At 46.6% G+C, this 21,827-nt stretch overlaps 1 pseudogene; it reads right to left on the minus strand.

Moving 5' to 3' along the window:
• The window catches only part of LOC144763056 (uncharacterized), an 875,608-nt pseudogene that overhangs the window by 765,206 nt on the left and 88,575 nt on the right, over positions 1 to 21,827 (minus strand).

Genomic DNA, 21,827 nt, shown 5'->3' on the forward strand with positions numbered 1-21,827 from the left:
AGAGACAATTGTGTGACAGACACAATTACACTTTTGAATCATTTGGCAGACGAGGGACATAAAGTGTCTCCTGCAAAGTTGCAGTTTTGTAAACAAGAAGTAAAATACCTTGGTCATAGAATTGCAAAAGGAATGAGACAGTCGAGAGAATTAAGATGATTCAGGGAATGCAACCTCCAAAAACACAAACACAGGTGAGAATGTTCCTGGGAATGGTTGGTTACTGTCATCAATGGATCAGTGGATTTTCAGTAATTACGAAGCCACTGCAGAGACTGACAAAATCAGATGTGAAAGATCCAATTGTACTTACTGACATTGAGTTGGAAGCTTTTGAGAAACTAAAAAGATGCTTGTGTGAAGCTCCATCTTTAGGCATGCCAGATTACGAAAAGGGTTTCGAGCTATATTGCAGTGAAAGAGAGGGAATGTGCCTTGTCTGTGTTAATTCAGAGACATGGAAACTTGAGAAAGCCAATTGCTTACTTCTCAGCAGTTCTTGACCCAGTTGCAAAGGCTTTACCAGGTTGCTTAAAAGCAGTTGGAGCAACAAGTGTTAGCCTGGAGCAGAGTGAAGGAATAATAATGGGATTTCCTGTCAAAGTTTATGTTCCCCATTCAGTTGAAATTCTTCTTACTAGAAGTAAAACGCAACATCTTACAAGCAGCAGATTGACTAAGTACGAGAAAATTATTCTAGGATCAGATAATGTATCAATAGCAAGGTGTGTGAATTTAAATCCTTCCACACTGTTACCTGATACTGAGAATATTGATGAAAATAACAAGGAGCATGAGTGCTTGGATGTCATGGAATATTGTACCAAGCCAAGACAGGACATTAAAGATGTACCATTGACTGAATCAGATCAGGTACTCTTTGTGGATGGTTCCTGTTTAAGATCAGAAGGAGGTGTTTTGAGAGCAGCATATTCAGTTTGCACAGTAGCAGATGTTGAAGAAGCCTCATGTCTTGAAGGAATTCGTTCAGCACAAGTGGCTGAATTAATTGCTTTAATTCGTGCCTGTGAAATAGCGAAGGATTTGAAAGTTACCATAATTACAGATAGCCAATATGGGTACGGAGTTGTGCATGATTATGGACAGCTCTGGTCTCAGAGAGGCTATATGACATCAGCAGGTTCTCCAATTAAAAACGCAGAATTTATCAGGAGATTAATTGATGGTATACAGTTGCCAAAAGAAATTGCTGTGGTAAAGTGTGCAGCACATCGAAAAGGTGAGGATTTTATCACCAGAGGCAATGCTTATGCAGATGAAATCGCAATATTTTGTGCAAAAAATGATTATGCAGTCAATCGAGGGAAAAACAAAGAATTTGGTTCAAATTCATTGATGCTAACATCTGTTGTTGAGACATGGCAGGAGATTAGAGATTTACAAAATGAAGCTGATGATGAGGAAAAAGACACATGGTTGAAAGCAGAATGTAGACCGCGAGATGAGGATGGAGTTTGGACTTACAAAGATGGCAGAGTAGTTTTACCAAATTGTATGATTGCTGACATGGCCAGAATGTATCATGGCCCTGGCCATATTGGAAGAGATTCTATGGTCAGGCTTTTTAAAGAGACATGGTTTAATACCAAATTCAGGACAATTGCAGAATCTCTTTGTCAGAGGTGTATGACTTGCCAACAAATGAACCCAAACAGAAAATCAGTTGTGGGAACGGGAATAATAGGTAGGGAAGGTGGCCCTTTCACCAGATTACAGATGGATTTCATTGAGATGCCCGTACACAACTGTTTGAAATATGTTTTGGTAATTGTATGTTTGTTTTCAAGATGGGTAGAAGCATTTCCCACACATCATTGTGATTCGGCTACAGTGGCAAAGTTGCTTCTTCGAGAAATTATCCTGAGATACGGTTTCCCTGTCACTATTGAGAGTGATGGAGGGGGACATTTTGATAACAAACTTTTGAAATTGATCTGTGAAGCATTACACATTGAGCAGAAAATACATTGTGCATACAGACCAGAGGCATCTGGAGTAGTTGAGCAGATTAATGGAACGATTAAAAACAGAATTGGAAAAATGTGTCTTGATACAGGCATAAAGTGGACAGATGCTCTTCCACTTTTTCTGATGACTTTAAGAAGTACACCTGATAAAAAGACAGGTCTGAGTCCTCATGAAATTCTTATGGGCAGAGTCATGAGACAAGCTTTTGTACCAGTGGGAAAATTGTTAAGCATTAATGACAGTGCGATTTTGGAATATTGCAAAAGACTGTCTGACGTAGTGACTTCTGTGTCTAATCAGGTGGGAACTGAAGTACAATCAAAAGACAAAGTACAGACACATGATCTGAGACCTGGAGATTGGGTTAGAACGAAAGTACACCGAAGAAGGAACTGCTTGGTCCAGAGGTGGCAGAAACTGAGACAGGTGATTCTCGTAACAACGAATGCAGTGAAGTGTAGAGGATTGAAAAGGTGGATACATCCCAGTCACATTATTCCAATACCTACACCTGAAAATTCAGACGAAGAGAGTGATACAACTGATGATTCAGATTCTGAAGAAGAAGCAGAAAGAAATCCAGATACTGAAGATCGACAGGGAGGTCGACATCTGGAAAAACCATCTGTGAATGGAAATTTAATTGGAAAAGATTTAAAAATTATTGAAATCGATTCTGAAGATGAAGATGATCTGCTAGATAAAGAATCTGACAAAGAAACTGGAGAAGAGAAAGAACCTGATCAGGATAAAAGAAAAGAAAAAGAAATGATAAAAGAGTCTGATCAAGTTCAGAAACAAGACCAGGAGAGTATCGAAAAGCAGAAAACAAACTCTGAAAGTAGGAACAAGAAGTCTGGATCTGGGAAGTTAAAGGTGATTGAAGAGGTGGAGGAAGACAAATTACCGAGTACCAGTGATGGAAGAAAAAGTGCTGTTCCTAACGGAGTAAGACTGCCGATTAGAGAAGATCCTGAGTCAAGAATTGAAATTTCTGATAGTGACACTGGAGAGAGTAATGAAGATTGTCAGAGAGAAAGAGTGAAGAAAAGATCGTGGAAAACAGAATCTAATGTGACTGAGCCAAAAAGGGAAATATTGAGAAAAGGAGAAAACTGGCCAACTGAAAACAGAGGGTTAAGGGTCAGGTTAGTGAAGAAATCGAAAGAGCAGGTGAACGAGATAACGAGTCAGGAGGATCCTGGAAGGAAAGCTGAGAAAGGGAAGAAAATAGAAGTGATTTCTAGAAAGACAAAGAGAGTTTTGAAACCAAATCAAAAGTATAAGTCTCCTGAGAGGGCTTATATTATCATCCCACCTGTAATTGAAATAAACAGTAGCAGTCAGGAAGAAGTTGAAGAGAATAGTGACAATGATTGAAATACTAACATGTTAGAATTTAGAATTAAAGTTTAAGTTTCTGTTTTTGGCATAAGGCCGAAGAAATTGTGTTAGGTGACACAAGGTCGAAGAAATTGTATTCAGTTGGAGAAAAACTTGTGACACAAGGTCGAAGAAAGATTGTTAGAGGGCTGTAAGAAAAAAAAAATTTTTTTAAAAGGGGGGTGTTTAGTAGAGATATTTAAAAAGTTTGTTTTCTCTTTTTGAAAATGTTTCTTGAAAAAAAAATGCCTTATGTTATGACGCGTGGTACTTCAAAATGTTCCATTTTCAAGAAATGCTGCAGGATGACTCTGGTGTGTGTGCTCATATTAATTCGGCTCTGGTTAGTTTTAGCTATCATCTTTCCTTTCGGGATCGATAAGGAGAGGTATAAGGTCAACATGACAAGCAAAGCTTCAGTTAGTCAAGACAAACATAGTGCAACAAACAAAGCTAATAAGGTAATTGATCACAGACCAGATGTTCATCAGGATAGATCTGTTGGTGATTTTTCCAGCAATACATTTTCAAGGCTTTTGGGAGAGTATGTTAGAGTTATGGGTGTCAAAGATTGCTATATCTGTGTAAAGCTGCCTGCTTCTGTTTCTGAGGGAGTGACATACAATATGCTTCCTCTTACTTATGGCATAACCTGCAGTGTGATAGCTAGCTTATTCTATCAAACTGGTCACTTGGAGTATTATTATTCCAACTATGACGAGATTTTTGCTAACTTGAAAATAGAGATTCTTGAAATTGTCTTGGTATTAGCCCTCCAGATCTCTCAGATCTGCTGCGTTATCTAAAGTGAAGGTTCCCATTATCAAGCGCGCCAGAGCAGGAGGACGGTCCTTCCGTTTTTTAGCTCCTCGTGCTTGGAATGACCTCCCGATTTCTTTAAGACAGGCTTCTAGCCTGCTGTCCTTCCGAAAGGCCCTTAAAACATGGCTTTTCCCGTAGACTGGTGCTGATTTTTTATGTGTGTGTTACATGTCCCTTCAGTGTTATGTTTCTCCCTCACTTGGTGGGTACCTTCGAAAAAGCGCCGGGATGCTCCATGGAGTGGCCGTGCGCTATAGAAGCATAAAAATAACATAACATAACATAACAGAATGCTTTAAATAAACACAAGAAGGCCAAACAGATGAGGGAATTCTTTTTAGTAACAAATGAACTCACTTATGAGTATGCTTATAGAAATAATCTAACTTGCAAATTGAGAGCTGAGGAAAAGACTTTCCTGAACCTTGTTGAGGAGAGAAGGGCGATTTATAAGAGAAATGAGATGGTCAAACAGACCAAATCAAAGTTTTGGCAAAAAGAGGATGAAAAGCTAAATGGCAAATCTTTTGACAATGTTGCAATTCACATAGACAAACCAATTAGTGGTAAGCTTTGCATTAGAAGAGATAACACCCTTTTTGATAATTATTTTGTAGGAGCTAGTAATTGTGAGGACACTTATCAAATCATGGGGGGTTGGGGATTTAAAGATGGCAAAGATCCAATTTTTCCTGGGATTTATTTTGTCTGTGGAGATAAAGCTTATTATAATCTCCCGGATCACTGGTATGGGACATGTTTTGTTGGTCTTGTTTTTCCAAATTTTTTTCATGTGGACAGAAATGCAGAAGGGTCTTTTGAAATCAGTAACCATGCAAACAGATTTAGAAGAGAAAGTTTTTCAGAAATTTTGGGAGACATCTTTGAGGCAGTAATACCCTTAGTTGGTATAACCCTGAATGCAGGAAGAATCAGAAAATTGTCCACAATTGTTGACAGATTGTCCACTGACGCAGCAGGTGGTTTTCAGTTAATGGATGTTGAGGTCATTGCAGTTAGATCTATGGTGATGCAAAATCGCCTTGCACTAGACATACTCCTAGCAAAAGAAGCTCCCTTGAGCAGTTGGCTGACGAGCCTGGGACCCCGTACCTACGCGCCTGAGTGGTACTAAACCTGGCAATATTTGGCAGCCACCGGCAACCCCAGAACACGGCCTAATCCCTGCTGATGAGGGGTAAATACCCCGAAACACGTGTCCAGGTATGGCGAAGATAGAGAAGATAGCAGAGAATCGAAAGAAGATGCATCGCGGAACACAAACTACACTTACCACAGTCCTTAGGGGCGATCCCGCTTGTGTGTGAGTAGTGTGCGACCCCACCCCCAATTGTAAGGTTAAAGCTCCCTCGAGCAGTTGACTGACGAGCCTGGGACCTCGCACCTACGCGCCTGAGTGGTACTGAACCTGGCAGATATTTGGCAGCCACCGGCAAACCCAGAACACGGCCTATCCCTGCTGACGAGGGGTGATACCCCGAAACAGGTGTCCAGGGATGGCGAAGATAGCAAAGATAGCAGATAATTGAAAAAAAATGCATCGCGGAACACGTAACTACATTGACCACAGTCCTTAGGGGCGATCCCCCTGGTGTGTGAGTAGTGTGCGACCCCACCCCCAATTGTAATACATAGGATGTAGTGGCTGAAACCATCTGAGCTATTGGAACCAGTCTTTAAGCAGAAAACCATCAACTGATCTTATCCTTGTACGTGTTGAACCAAGGCTCTGTTACCTCTGTGGCTATGCTGGGGGAGCATTTAAACTTTGATCAGGGGTGAACATATATCTCAAAGTCACAGGATATTAGAATCGCTGCTATATAGAATATCATGCCATGAGCTACAGATATCATTGCTAGAATTATACTATGGTAGTTTTTCAGCCCACTGTGTTGCTTTTAATTCCTTGTGACCGTAGCAGTTGCACATCGGGGCTTGTCACTGAGTCAGCTTTCTGGTCTCCTAGGGAGACGTGCTAATGACTCCCAGGAAAAGATACAATAGGGGCTTGCACTTGAAGGAGGTGTTATCTTCCTCCAGCAGGAAGTTGCATGGCTGTTAGCCTAAAAGACAAGCTTCAAAGGAGAAGCAGCCTTTGAAGGGCAAATGGGAAACACTTGGGAGTGGGGCTGCTGTATTGTTTGGGGAGAGAGACTGGTACTAGGGGCAGGAAAGGGGAAACCAGTTGACAAACCAGTATTCCAGGGGAGTGTAGCTGCACCTCTGAGTTGAGCTAGAGAGTGCTGGGAGCCAAGAGAGGGGTCTTGGCATATATTGGGAGTGGGCAGAGTGGTACTCCCTAAGGCAGAGAGATGCCACGCTTCCCAGTAAGTGGTTTTGAGATGGGAAGGAATCTGGTAACCAATTGGCTACCAACAACATCCGACCCTGAGGACATTTTCTGAAGATAAATAGGGCACCCATGGCACGCTGCACTCTGATCACGACGGGACAGGAGGAAGGATTGCACTGCTGCATCAAATTTCTGGCGAAGACAGGCAGCACTGATGTGGACTGTACCAGCTGCGCTTTAATGGCTAGCAAAGGAGAAAGGACTGTGCCTGCTGTGTCCTACGCATGGAGAATTTGTTTTCTGGGCCCAGCCAAAGCAAGAGGCTCCAAGGGTCAGCTGGCTGACCGCCTGTCTGCCTGTTCACAACACAAGGACACAACAGCTGAAGAAGTCTGCTAAGGGCAAGCGATAGCCCGTGCCCCAGATCCCTGCTCCTCATTGATGTGCAGGACCAGGACCTGAGGGTCAGAAGTTGCATTGTCTCATACTAAGACGGCTCCACACAGGACGCACAGCAGAGCAGGACGCACAGCAGAGCAGCGAGTCGTGAGGCGCGAGCCGAGAAGGCAGGGAAAGATCTGTCAAGAACGTGACAGAGTATACGGTCTACTCTGCTCCACGTCAGCCCCCACGACCCACTCAGCACCGTGCATTCTGCAAATCAAAGCATGGACTCCGCATAGGAGGAGATTGAGACAAGGTCCATCAGTCCCTGCTCCCAGCGGGTAGTGCAACAGCAGGTTAGTTGGTTGGCTGCCGGTCACCCCAGGCTACTCGGCCTCCTTTGAACATCTGAGGACTCGAGGAACTCATGGAACTCATGGGTAAGAAGCAGTAAGAGCAGTAAGAGCGGGTAAGAGCAAGCAGCAGATCGGTCACTGAAAGTAAGAGAGCGCATTATTTGCGGCTGCTGAGTGCATGCCCGGTTAGTCCGCGGAAGTGGCCCAACTAGGTTGGGCGCGGCTTGCAGCTTGCCAGTGTGCCCTGCTCTTGGTTTTCTCGGTCCTCCCGCTCCCTGGCTCCCTTGCTCTTCTGTCTTCTCCTCCTTGGTCCCGCTCTTGCCCGGGCTACTGCCTGCTTGCCTGCTAGTCATCTGCTCAGTCTTTCACCTCCTCCTGCACCCTTCAGTGTCTTGCTAAAACCTATTGTTCCTCAATTTCACCCCCCAATTCCTCCACTGCTAGGAGCACTTAACATCCGCAGTCAACCTTGAGCTGCACAGGGAGACCTCGGACTTGGGATTGGGTGCAGTTACTTCACCGGCTTCAAGGCCATTTTAAGCACTCTCATTGAACAAGAGACGTTTCAGCCACGAGTAAAGTATAGAAGGCTTGTCTTAGCGCAAGCCCTAGCTTTGGCCTTGGTCACTGGAAGCCGCTAAGTGAAAAAAAATGGACCTCTACATTTTGGCGTATTTCTTATAAAAAAAAAAAAAAGAAAGAGCGCTCGCACAAAGGCACGGTGCCCCGGAGAATGATAGGAAGATTGGCCAGAAACAGCAACTAGTAATAGAGGAATCAAAGACTTTTAATACACTTCCCAAAAACAATATTAACAAAGGAAAATCAATCAATCTAGGGAAGACGAGCTCAGGAAAAATTCGCCATGCGGAAACAGGGAAAAAAATATATATCTTCCTTACTGCCCATACCCCTTCATCAAGTAAACAAGCATTGGCATAGCCAACCAATAGGTCTCGCCTTCGGTACCTTATCAGTGTTTAGTCAGAGATATTGGCAATGTTTTAAGGTATGTTGTAGAGCAATGTAGCTGTTGTGTTCAGTACTGTAAAGTTTGTGTGCAAGTTGTGCTTAGTGTAGTGACAGAGGGTGCTGACTGTCACATTGACAGGCATAGCGGCTAGAGGCGGCAGGCGCCAGGAGAGAGAGCTTTTTAATACTTTTACTTCAAAATATAGGGACAGTCTAATCTTCTGGTGGGCCTTATCGGATGCTGCCCAACCATCATAGGGAAGAATGGGAAACTGAGAGCTTCATATGAACTGTACAGAGGGCGAGATTTATTTACGCTCTGTCCAACTTACCTATACAGTTGAATCTGGGTGGTGTGTGTGCTCCTGAGTATATTTCTTGTTCAGGACGAGTCATTCTGCTAATATTCATCTTTTTTTTTATTACAATAGATTATATTAGGAGACTACTCGTGGCATCGCCTTACGTGATAGCTCGTGAAACTGCGAACGTGTGAATTGGTGGGTTTTAAAACACAATCTGGCAGGTCAGATGCCCAGGGCTCCTACAACACAATATGGCACTAAGTTTCTGGCTGCACAAAAAAGGGTCTGAACACCTTAGCAAATCTGACAAAGCAGTCATTTTTTTTTAAACACATTTTATTGAATTTTCAATTTCTGTGCATAATCTTGTAGAATGGACATGCAAATCCAGCATACAACTTATATATGATCAATGTTACGTTTGCAGCGATGTAATACACGTCAATGGTTCGTATTTGGTAAATACAAAGATTATACAGAACTACCCCAACATAACCCCCCCCCCCCACCCTCTGTAACTGTGGTCACATTCCAAGAGCAATATCCGTGTCTGTACATTTGCATTTTAAGTATATTAATATACATACAACTGCGTACCACATCCATATTTTTCATTGGGCCGCCAGGTGTGGGCAACTTACAAACATTTATACACACATTACGAACATTAGACTAACACATTATGTTCCTCTGATTTGAGCGCCTCCAGCATTGCCTCCCACTCTATGGCTATCGGTGTTTTTCGTAGCCCTCTCGCCTCCTCTCTTCGCAGCGCTACACCTTCTGCACTACTCCATTTTATCATTTCCATGTGCCATTGATGTATCTCAGGGGGCGTTAGATTTCCAGCGCATTGTGATATTTCTACAAGCCAGTAGTAACGCCAGGTCGATGAAGCGAAACTGTACCTTGTGTTTAGATCTATGCTGTCGTAAGCCTAGTAGGGATTCCTCCACAGTTCCGTGCAATGTAAGTTGCGCTGCTGCTTCAGTAAGTTCTCTAATCTTGACCCAATATTCTACCAGTGAGAGGCATGTCCACAGCATATGTAATAATCCCGCTCCCGGGACATGGCATCGTGGGCACAAGTGCTGCGTCTGGGGGAACATCTTATCCAACCGATCTGGGGCCAGATATGCTCGGTGCAGTATCATGGTTTGTATAAACTTGAATCTCGAGTTTCGGGAAACCTTTTTTGCGTGCTCTATAATCTTAGCCCATTCAGTATCCGAAAGGTCCCGGCCTATCTCCTCCTCCCAGACAACACGCAGTGAGTCTTGGTTCATCCTAGTGTTGTGGAAAATGACTAAAATTAGGTATACATAAGCGGCGTTCATTTATGTTCACCACAGCCATTGTTGAAAGTAAAGCGAAAATCGCGAAACAGTGGCCACGCCATCTTGTCCCTTTTAGGCCCCATCACGAACGTAGGTGGTAGCCATTTTGTGTGTCATGACCTCTCTGCCCACTGCCAATAGCCTGCGCGTCTCTCCCCCTCACTCCCCAGCCTCGCAAGCATTCCCCCGCGCCTCGACAGCCCCCGGTCTCTCCTGCTTGGGCCATAAACGCACCTCCAACGCGACCCTGTCTCCGAGCCACATCTCGTGCTGAACCCCCTCGCTCTTTCATCCCATTCATGGAACAGGCCTTTTTGATAACCTCTTCCTCTCTGCCCGATTGTCCGGCCTGATCCCAGGCCATCACCTAGCCCGACAGATGCAGTTTATTGCCCCCTACAGTAGGACCTCGCCTCACATCAAAGGAGCGGTGGTTAATCAATACCCTCACACCTCCAGATCCGACCGATCACCCACTTTCCCGTTCCCAGCGGAATGTCCAGCTGCGCGACAACCACCACATGCTGAGATTGGGGTGGGAACTCTACTGTAGATGTGTGTGGGAACGGGCCTGGACCGGGGATTCCGAGGATGTCTTTTCTGGCCTTCAAAGAAACATTACGAATGCAATGTATGTAATAAAGCCATAAACCTGTGTTGGGGTCCATCCAAAATCCCCCCCAGCCCAGCTATTAGGGATACTGTTATTTTTAGATTTACCCCTTCTTCTTCCACCCTCATAGAAAAGTCAGGATTGTACCATCGCACGTCCGACTGACACCCCTCCTTTACCTCAGCTTGGATCATCATTTGTTAGATGTTGGAAGACCCCACCGTGAGTATAAGCACGACTGGACTAGTGTCTGACCAATTAAAAAGGAGTAAGTATTTTTGAAGCGAGGTTACCAACAAAAATTGTCTACTATTAGGAAAGAAGGAGAACAAAGAGCTCGACCCCCAAAATGAATTAGTTGGAGTACTGAAAATACGCAACACGCATGAAAAAGTCCTTTTGCCCAAAATAGCTCTGTCTTAGGTTTTCGTACTTGATGTATGTACTGTCGCACCCTATCTGGTATTTGTGTGTACGTAAACTATGAATTTATGTTTTCCCTCAGCTTGTGTTTTATACGTGAAACCGACCCGTACTGTTCTATATGTGTGTGCACTGAATAGTCTATTATTATACACGTTTCTCTCTCTCTCTCTCTCTTTTTATGTTGTACGTGTACTAATAGCCTATTTGGTGCGCACAACGCTCTCTCCCTCTGAGGGCTCCCTTGCTCCCTTTTGAATAAATGACGTCACTGTACCTCGCCGGTACAGGTATAATTGGCTTTAGACACGACAGTGTTTGAACAAATTGACAGAAACAAAACGATCGTATTTTGCCATATTACTACCTCTCCTTTCTGTAAAATGATGGAACTTAATTGGCTGAGAAAGAAAGGACAGGTAAGACGACTGATGTCCCCTAATCTGACCCTTAAAAGGGAACTATATGTCAGTGGCTTTTGTTTTAGCGCTTTAGTAACACCACCCTCATCATTCGGATTACCACCGCACATTGCACAAAAATAGAATGTCCGAAACGTCCCCGTTTTTCCAGAATGGTCCCAGTTCTGTACCAGCCGTCCCAGAAATATCTTAAAGACTGTAGCTGATGACCTTGTTTTTAAAGATAAATCGTCTATAACTGATAAAGGTTAGCAGTTGCTTTCAGAAATGAAAAAAATGCTTAACGTATGTCCTTCCCTGGAAAAAGTAGCTGTAAGCCCATAATAATAGCACTTCACACTTCTTATAAATTAGCAGGCCTTGAAGAAACATATAGCTCAACAGGATTTGTTTTAGACAAACACGGGTCTCTACTGGAGGAGCCGGTTTGAATTCGATAAACCATGTAATTTTTTAGATATCAGACTTCTTGCCACGTTCGCAAATATAACAGGAGTAAAACACCAGACAGACATGATGTTTGAAAATAGAAAAATGCTTGCCGACCTGCACTACAGCAATGATGCATGAGTTGAAAACATACACCGATGTAAGGATTACTAAGCATCCACCCTATCGTGACCAATGAACGTTTCCCCAACTACTTGGGGTTGGGAGAGAAATTAAAGTGTGTAAACGTCTCCCCCTGCCAGTTCTCTAAGACTTGTTTTTTTATACTCATTTAAGGATAACATGCAGTCGTCGGAGGAGAGGGGCCTGACGTGACGCACAGCCTGGATGCAGATCGGGGAATATCTATGACCTCGACCAAGGTGGAGCCACGGAGCAAAGAGTTGCGGGACAAGGCACCATTCTCAGCGTGGAAAGTGAAGGAAAGAAGGGCTGTCCAGAAGCCCCTGCACGTTGATGAACTCGTGCCGAAAGTCCCAGCCCATTGTGCCCGATTGATGGGCCCACTTGCTTGAAATTTCTGCCCTCCTTGGTCCGTCTCAGATCTGATCCCACTCCACCCTCTCTTCCCTCGGCCTCCCAAAGCACGCCCCCATCACCCTCCCCCTTTTTGCATATGGAATTTTTGAACTTGACTCGGAGAAGAAACACAGCACAAAAGATAGAATAGGGTTTGTCCCGAAAGAAGAACGGAATACGGGCACCCCGACTAAAGTACCTATGGTAGATTAGTTAGGTAACAGGACAAACAGGACTGTGGTCCGAGAGCAAAGAATGGCCACACCCTGCAACGCGAGATCTGAAGTAGAGCTGGACGCATAGCTCCACCGCCGGTGCTCAACAGTGCCAACGAAAGAGGAAGAACGATGAGAGCCTACCAGTGGCTCGCTGTAAATAAGACACTGGAAAGACGAACCCTTTTTGAACATTGCCACCCCTTGACTGTCCCTACAGGATCAAGGACCTCGTTTCCTTAAAAATCAATTGATCCCCTATAACCCATCGAGAATCCTCCGATCCACCTCACTCAACCAACTAGTGGTTCAACGTAGTCGAACAGTTTCTTGGGGTGATCGCCGCTTTTCAATTGCGGCCCCCAGACTTTGGAACACCCTTCCAAGTCACATAAAAACATGCCCTTCGCTTCTTCAGTTTAGAAAAAAACTGAAAACGTGGCTATTTAACCAGTAATCCACATCTCCGCACTTCCTGATCATGGTGAGACAACAATTGCATTTTAGCGCCGAGACGCCTACGGGTATTTGCTAGCGCTCTACAAATATCATTAATAAATAAATAATAAATAAATTGTATTAAGTTGGATTCCTCTCCCAACAACTTTGTATTGATTATCGCCCAATTGAGCTTTCGTAACCTTACATCGGTCACTTTTCACCTGTACATGGATAACTAAGAAGGCGTTAACTCTGTATCATGATGATTGTAGAGCACCAGTTATGCACATGAACATGCTGTCTAGTTTTGACCCCCATGGAGTCCAGACCTCAAGTGATAATAGCCCTTATTCTGCCAGAACATTTTTTTGTATAACATCATGTTTGTATTCGAACGAAATCCCCTACATCATTTAAGTAATGTCCCCATCTCCAGGTCTAATGTATGACACAACTAATGCAATCTTGTATGCACTGCCTCCCCGCCCATCACATTGACTACATATGGTTGTGTACGATTCTGTCTACATTAATAACAGAATTATTTTCATCTGCCTGACGGGCTACCAAAGCGAATTGTATAACTAATGTCAGCTTGTACATCCTCACCTATGACATGAACAGGAATGAACTAACTTATGATAAAAACTGGGGACTGTGGAAAATGACTAAAATTAGGTATACATAGGCGGCGTTCATTTATGTTCACCACAGCCACTGTTGAAAGTAAAGCGAAAATCGCGAAACAGTGGCCACGCCATCTTGTCCCTTTTAGGCCCCATCACGAACGTAGGTGGTAGCCATTTTGTGTGTCATGACCTCTCTGCTCACTGCCAATAGCCTGCGCGTCTCTCCCCCTCACTCCCCAGCCTCGCAAGCATTCCCCCGCGCCCCAGCAGCCCCCGGTCTCTCCTGCTTGGGCCATAAACGCACCTCCAACACGACCCTGTCTCCGAGCCACATCCCGTGCTGAACCCCCTCGCTCTTTCATCCCATTCATGGAACAGGCCTTTTTGATAACCTCTTCCTCCCTGCCCGATTGTCCGGCCTGATCCCAGGCCATCACCTAGCCCGACAGATGCAGTTTATTGCCCCCTACAGTAGGACCTTGCCTCACATCAAAGGAGCGGTGGTTAATCAATACCCTCACACCTCCAGATCCGACCGATCACCCACTTTCCCGTTCCCAGCGGAATGTCCAGCTGCGCGACAACCACCACATGCTGAGATTGGGGTGGGAACTCTACTGTAGATGTGTGTGGGAACGGGCCTGGACCGGGGATTCCGAGGATGTCTTTTCTGGCCTTCAAAGAAACATTACGGATGCAATGTATGTAATAAAGCCATAAACCTGTGTATAAGAGGCCAGGCCTCAGAGATGCGGTTAGAGCACCTCGAGAAGATACCATGTTGTCTGATTTGACGTGTTCTGCTCCGTCGGAATAAACTCCTGTTTCCTGCCTTCCTGTCCCCAGCGCCTGCCTCTTTGTTTGGTAATATTGAATGGTATGAGAGGCGGCTAACGCCGGACAAACACTGAAGGTCCTCGGTCGACATCGGCCCTACCTTTCAACAGTGTGGGCGCTGATCCCATGATATATCCAGCGGATCAAGTGCCGTCCTCTCCCCATATAATGTACCATTTTCACCAGTTCATTTTGGTCGGGTTCCTGGCCTCGTGGTGCCCAGTATTCCTTAATGTACTGTAGGAGAGCAGCGTGTGTTAAAAACAAGTGTTGTGGTGCACCTGTCTCGTGAACGAAAGTGTCATGATTCATCAGGAGTTCGTGACTAAAGAGGTCTGCCACCGTCGTCATGCCAGAGTCCGTCCATGGTAGCAGTTTACGTTGCGTGAGGGTACCAGCGGCAAGCGGGATGCCCAGAAGAGGTATATTGCTCGCATATGTGGATGGTGTTGTTGTGTATCGTAGTGCCGCCTTCCAGCACGTTAATGCAGTGGTTAGTAGTGTAGGTAAGTCTTTACGCAATTTGTAGCTGGGTAGTAAAAGAGTGTGTAGGGCACCATTGCCAAAATCAGTCGTGGTGTATCCTATTTTGTGGAGATTGTGGCCTGCTGTCCAGTAGGAAAGCCATTGCAGGTGGCAGGCGTAATAATATGAACGGAAGTCAGGAACTCCCAGCCCCCCCTTACCTGTACCTACTTGTAATTTCTTCAAACTAATTCGCCGCCTCCCTGTGCCCCAAATTAAGTCTATGAGCAATGTGTTCAACATTCGAAACGTGGAGAGCGGTACTATTAGGGGCAAATTCGTAAAGCAATAAAGAAGGCGTGGCAGGACCACCATTTTCGCTATTGCGGCCCTCCCCATAACGGATTAGGGCAAGGATGTCCAGAAAGCAATGCTGGAACGCAGGGATCGTATAGCCTTACCAAGATTACCCTCCAACATATCCTCGTTTGTCCTATACACCTGGATGCCCAAGTACTTAAATGTAGTAGGGGCAACTTGTAATGAGGCATCCCCAAATCCTACTTCTGCAGTGACGTCATGATTAGTAAAGAAATAGGCCTGTGATTTGGTTATATTTACAGCAAGGCCCGACATGATCTCAAAGGATTGAAAAAGGTCATAGAGCAGAGCTAGAGGTTGCCGGAGGTCCCGGAGATAGATAATTAAATCATCGGCATATGCCGAAAAAAGGTGTGTAGTGTGTCTAAGTGGTATCCCCATATCTGGGAAGTTCTGCCGTAGCGCAATCGCTAGGGGTTCCAGTGCTAATATGAAAATCAGAGGTGATAACGGGCAACCCTGTCTCGTTACTCGGTGTATCCTATATACGCCCGAGATGTGTCTACCGGTCCTTGCTCTCGCTGTCGGTTCCATGTAAAGTAGCCTCAGCCATGCTATGTAGCTATCGGGTATCCCAAAGCGCGGGAGCGCCCTAAACATGTATTCCCAATTAATCGAATCAAACGCCTGCTTAAGGTCTAGAGAGAGGCATCCTGCGTGTGGAAATATCTGCGGCGCCTCCGACATTAAGTGGTGCAATTTCCGAATATTCAAGGAGGTGCTACGCGCCGGTACAAACCCTGTCTGATCCACATGGATCAGGTTGCGTAAGAAGGGCTGCAATCTATTGGCCAGCACTTTACTCAGTATTTTGTACTCCGTAGGTAGAAGCGATAGTGGGCGATAGTTAGCCATGTCAGTGTGATCCCTGCCTGGCTTAGGCAGTGATATTACCAGTGCTTGCGCGGTAGTAAGAGGCAGAGCACCTTCCTCCCAGATTGACTTGTATAAGTCTGTTAGTTTGGGTACTAATGTCTCTGCGTATGTGGTGTAAAATTCAATGGGTAGACCGTCCATACCAGGGGACTTATTACGAGGGAGTTCCTTCATAGCGACCTTTATCTCCTGTGGGGTTATGGGCCCCGACAAGTCTTTTTGTGCCGCTGGTGTCAGTGTGGGGAAGGTCAGGGTGGATAGGAAAGCATCTGTTCGGTCCGCGGGTGTCGCCTCCGGTACAGCATATAAAGCGGCGTAGTATGTTTTAAAGGCCTCATTAATCTCTCCCTGTGTGTAGAGGCTTGTGCCATCAGCCTGAGTGATTTCAGTTATTACTATCTTGGGAGGGGTATCACGGAGAAGTCTGGCTAGCATGGTGCATGCCTTGTCTGCTTCTGAATGTGTACATCTAGTGTATTCCTGATAATCTATGTGCCTAAGAGATTCCAACAGTTCAGCATGCACAATCCGCTTTCTTGGAGTGCCCCCGAGTGTGTATCATCCGTCGTTGCTAGCTGTTCTAGTCTGCCCATCTCCGTTTCGGTGTCTACCAGTGACCTATGTAATTCTTGTTGTGCACCCACTGTTGCGCTAATCGCCTTACCCCGCAACACTGCCTTGAATGCGTCCCACTATATCAGTCTGTTGGTCGCAGTGCCGCTGTTTTCGGTGAAGTACTGCTCTATTGTATGTGGTATGTCTGTGTGGAATACCGTATCTTCCAGCAATTGTGGCCACAGGCGCCAAGTGGGGACCGGTGAAGGTATCCTGCCCCATGTGATGGTGACCTCCACCGGGTTATGGTCGGAGAATGTTTTGGGTAAGTACGTAGAGTGAAGCACCCGATGTGCAATATCTGCAGAGCTAAGATTCCTGTCTATCCTAGTGTGGAGGGAGTGCACTGCTGAATAAAATGAATATTCCCGGTGTTCTCGATTCTGCATCCTCCACACATCATAGAGTCTCCACCCCGTCATCCAGCGTACCAGCGCTTTTGATTGCTTAAGTACCCCTGCACCGCGCAGAGGCGGGTGCGATCTGTCTAATGTAACATCCACTATCGTATTTCAGTCCCCTCCCAAGATCCAGGGGCACGTGTCCCATCCCGTGAGTGCACCGCTGAGCACGTCCCAGTACTTGTCCTGGTCAAAATTAGGGGCGTAGATGGATCCTAGCACCACCATTTGTCCATCCAATGTCCCCCGCACAAAGACATATCTGCCCTCTCTGTCAATTTTTTGATCATGTGCCACAAAAGGTACCCCTTGTCGTACCCATATCGTAGCACCCATAGCGTAGCCCGAATAAGAGGTAGAGAACACCTGCCCCCTCCACTTTTTCCTAAGTTTCACTATTTCCCCAGCCACCATGTGTGATTCCTGTGAAAAGGCCATCTGCACCTTACAGCGAGTCAAAAACGCATGTATTCTATGGCGTTTGTGCATGGTGCCCAACCCTCGTACATTCCATGTGGCTATAGTGTATCTGTCCAGTGAATGCATTTCATCAAGTCATACATCCTATGTGGCACGTATGTGATGCGTATAAAAGCGACTAAATTATTACTTGTGTCTTGAAATTGACCTCCCTGTCCCCTAACTTCCCCAATACACGGTCTGGGACCGGAACCATACCAGACCACAAAATAACATTGCAACAGGCAAATCAAGAACTGCAAACTGTGGGCCTTCGCCATGTGGGGGGCGGGTCCTGTACCTCGCATGTGCACGCGCTTTACCTTATAGGAACTTTATGGAGCTACAACAGCAACCGAGCCCCATCTGTTTCTTCTTGCAATAGGCATACTAACAGCAATTATCAGTTACAACGTTGTAATTCAATTATGCCATAAAAATATGGCGAAGAGTGTACTTGTGAGGAAATGTCAACCGAATAAGTCTGTGATCAGCTGCGGTGTAGCAGATGGGAACAGGGCCACACTGCCCTCAGAGTCCGAACCATGCGTCGATTCCTCTTCCGTGGAGGACTTAGACCCATTATCAATCCGCGGACCATTTGTAAATGTTGCCGTTGCGATGATCGCCTGTAGCTTAGGTTGTTGCAGCCGCTGCAAGGGGGTTCGCTTAGTCTGGAAGGCTCTTCGAGAGTGACCACCTCTGCGAACCGTCAATGCAGTCTGTTGAGATCCCGTAGCTAGGCCCTGGCGATTAGTGGAGTCTGCTGCAGCAGACAGCTCCATCACCTCGATCCAATCCTCGACGTCCCGGGGGCTCTCGAAGAAGTAGGCTTTTTGTGCATGCATTATCTTCAGGCGTGCCGGGAACAAGAGAGCATATTGGACATTCAGGTCCCGTAGCGTTCGTTTCACATCCAGGAATGAGGAACGCTGGCGTTGAACCGTTTGCGTGTAGTCTGGGTATAGGGAGACTCTGGTATTTTCAAAGGTGATCGGTGCCTTCTCTTTGGCCTTCTGCAACAATTCATCTCTGTCTCTATAGTTGAGCAGTTTCACAATTAGGGGTCTCGGTGGGGCGCCTAGTTTCGGTCTGCCTGTTGGTATACGATGCGCACGTTCTATGCAATATTGCGAGGAGAGGCCTTCCGTCGTCACATGATCTCTGAACCATTGTTCCATGTAGCCTGTGGCGTCAGTCCCCTCACTTTTCTCCGGCAGACCGATCACTCGGACGTTATTGCGCCTCGCCCTTCCTTCCGCGTCCTCCACTCGGTCTATCAAGGCGGCCATTTGGGTTTGTAGGGTTTTCACATCCGTCTCCGCTTTTTTCTGTTGTGGTATTATCTCCGCCAAGGACAAGGCGTGGTCTTTCACTTTGTCCGCTACCTTCGTGTGGTCTGCTTTCAATAGGGTTAAACCTGTAGTTAGAGTACCTATCTGTGCCTCTATGGCCTTCCTGGAGTCTCGCACCTCCTGCAGTATAAGGTCTAATTTGTCCTTCTGCGCCGGTATTCCAGTGGGGGGGGACACATTCTGATCTCGGCGTAGCATCCACTTCATCAGTCGCATCTGGTGCGGGGTCTACCACCATTTGTCCCCGTTGCTTCAGTCTGTTCCGGCCCATAATGACAGGTGTTACTGGGTTTACTAGTATCTCAGCAGCCCCACTGGGCCAGGGAGAGAACAGGGCACGCTACAATCGGCGGCCGTGCCTGTCGTGTCGTAGTCACTGTACACCAGTGGTATTGGCACTAGAGTTGCTCCCTGGGCACAGCACCACACTGACAGGCCACTGCGTTCTGTGTGTTAGAGGAGGGGGGCCGTAGTCCCTCCGGGTTGCGACCCTTTAGGATACAATAGTCCAGTGTGCACTGACCTGCAATTCGATATGCAGAGGGGTTTGTCTAGGGCGACCACAGGCAGCCACTTCGGGAGGGAAAGAAGAAAAGGGGGGGATTTCCAGAGATTCCCCCTTTAGTGCCTCCGAGCGTATGTGCCTGGATTATGGTATTGAAAGTGTCCCCCTCTTGTTTCAAAATTCGTTTTAGTTGTGCACATAACATGCAGTAGAGTTCCTAGGGCGTGGAGTGCGCTCACAAGTACTGTTCCCTCGGTGCTTGGAGTCGGGGGCCTGGGTGATTAGCTGTTGTCCGCCATCGCGCCGTAGCTCCGCCCCTTTCTCTGCAGGCCGTGCAGCCCCGGGCTCGCGTAGTTGTGGCGCCCCTGCAGCGATCCCTCAGAGTTCCAGCCAGCCGTGCGCTCCTCACCCCCACCTCCTCGGCCCAGAGTGGTGCCCCGCAGCCCAGTACAGCGTCGCGACAGAAGGTGGGTGTTATATTTTTTTAAATAACTTCTTGTTCTCTTCCATAACAGTGGGCTACTGTCCGGAGCACAGCTCGTCTCCCGTTGCGGCGTTTCTCGATCCGGCGGTCTGCGCAGGTCCCCTCCGCCGTCTCTCGGTGATTCCCGTCGTCTCTTCTGCCTTTATGTGGGACTCGTAGCACCAGCACCAGCTGATCGCAGCACCACCGGCCATCGGATAGCTCCGGGAGGGTACCCTCAGAAACCAGCAGTATGAAATGACAGGATACTTTGAGGGCTAGGGTCCGGAGCTCCTCTAGAATACGTCCGCCATGTACAGCGGTCGGCCACGCCCCCCCTGACAAAGCAGTCATACAGAGTAACAAAATGCTGAATGTTAAAGAACGCTATGCACTCACACACAAACGACAGAGCAATGTGTCCAAACTTGATAGAATGAATACAGATTAATAGGGAGGCTGAGGGGAGTCACTAAATACATAAAATGCATATTTCACAGGAAATACCCAAACACCGCAGAGCCAGCACTGGTGTAGCTCATGAACCTGGATAGTTTAGGGGTGAGTCAATACAACTTACAACCATCCGTCGCTGACATTTCTTAGATTACTCATACTGGCTGGGTTTACTTGTATGATCAACAGCTGCTCTTTACAAAAATACATACTACACAATAGTGTGGCTCAATGTCGGCCATTCTGACTCAGCCCTGCTGCTGATAAGGCACAGCTCCCATCAGTCTTACTGACAACACTATCCAAGGGGACATAATACAGGGCAGCGAACAGACTATGAAAAGGCCAGATGTGGCCTTACAACTCAATGAGAAATGGATCTCCTCTGCAAGGGGACAATTAACCTCAGGCCTACAATGCTCCACTGTGCCACAGCCTACTTCCTCTGCACAAGGATTTATTGAAGTAAAATGACAAGTCAGTAAATAACGCTAAATGTTATGTTAACGAGAGTTCAAGTGTTCATAGGAAAGACATACATTCTGTGGCTGTGTGGAGCATGCAAGAGAGGGTGGAGGCTGTGAATGGAGATCATTCTTCCTGCACACACTGAATGAACTCACTCAAACAGGGCACCTACTGTCATCATTGGGCGTGAGCCGCTGCAGGCAGGCAGGGGAGGGCGCGAGGCGGAGAGGGGAGTGTAGGGTTTGGATTGGGGGTGCTAGGCCCTCATTACGCAGATGAGCAATAACACGCAGACACAGTGACTGGGGATAGGTAATGGACTCTGAGCACGTGCCAGGGTCATCTGACCTATGACGTCTTGTGATGGGTGGGTGTTAGGTGTGCAGTTACAATAGAACTGAGACACTAGACCGTGTCTTACGTTACTACATCCCTCCCAACCTTAGTTAAGAAAATTACCCTAACTAAAGTCCAACCTGAGTTCACACAAACCCCATAACTCAATCACGACGACTCCCACGTAGTTTTCTCCACTGCTGGTCACGTCAAATACTGGCAATGGTGTCTCTTCTTGCCTTGGCCGACTTGCAGCTTGTGGGTGGGCTGTACAGTCTCTCTCACTCTGTTCCACATCCTGTGAACATGTAGAGGTAGGAATAGTAGATCCCAAGTGTGTCGTTTTCCGCTGGACCGTCCTGGTCAAGGTGTTTGGTTTGAACTGGTGTCTGTCCTTGACGGGGTCTTCATCTGCAGGTTATCCCTATCACGGATACCCCTCTCTCGTGGGTGTCCCCTCTCACCGGACGACCCGGAGGCCCTTTTCTGCCAGGCTCCCACTGGACCGGAGGACATGCCGCCTTGCCGCTCCAACGTGTAGAAGGACGTCGCTACGGGTCCTCTCTCCGTGTCTGAAGCGCCACCGGAAAGGGTGTTGTTGGCACTGGTTCCGTCGTGTGCGACCTTCGAACC

Source organism: Lissotriton helveticus, chromosome 6 (genome assembly GCF_964261635.1).
Source record: "Lissotriton helveticus chromosome 6, aLisHel1.1, whole genome shotgun sequence".
Classification (NCBI taxonomy): Eukaryota; Metazoa; Chordata; class Amphibia; order Caudata; family Salamandridae; genus Lissotriton; species Lissotriton helveticus.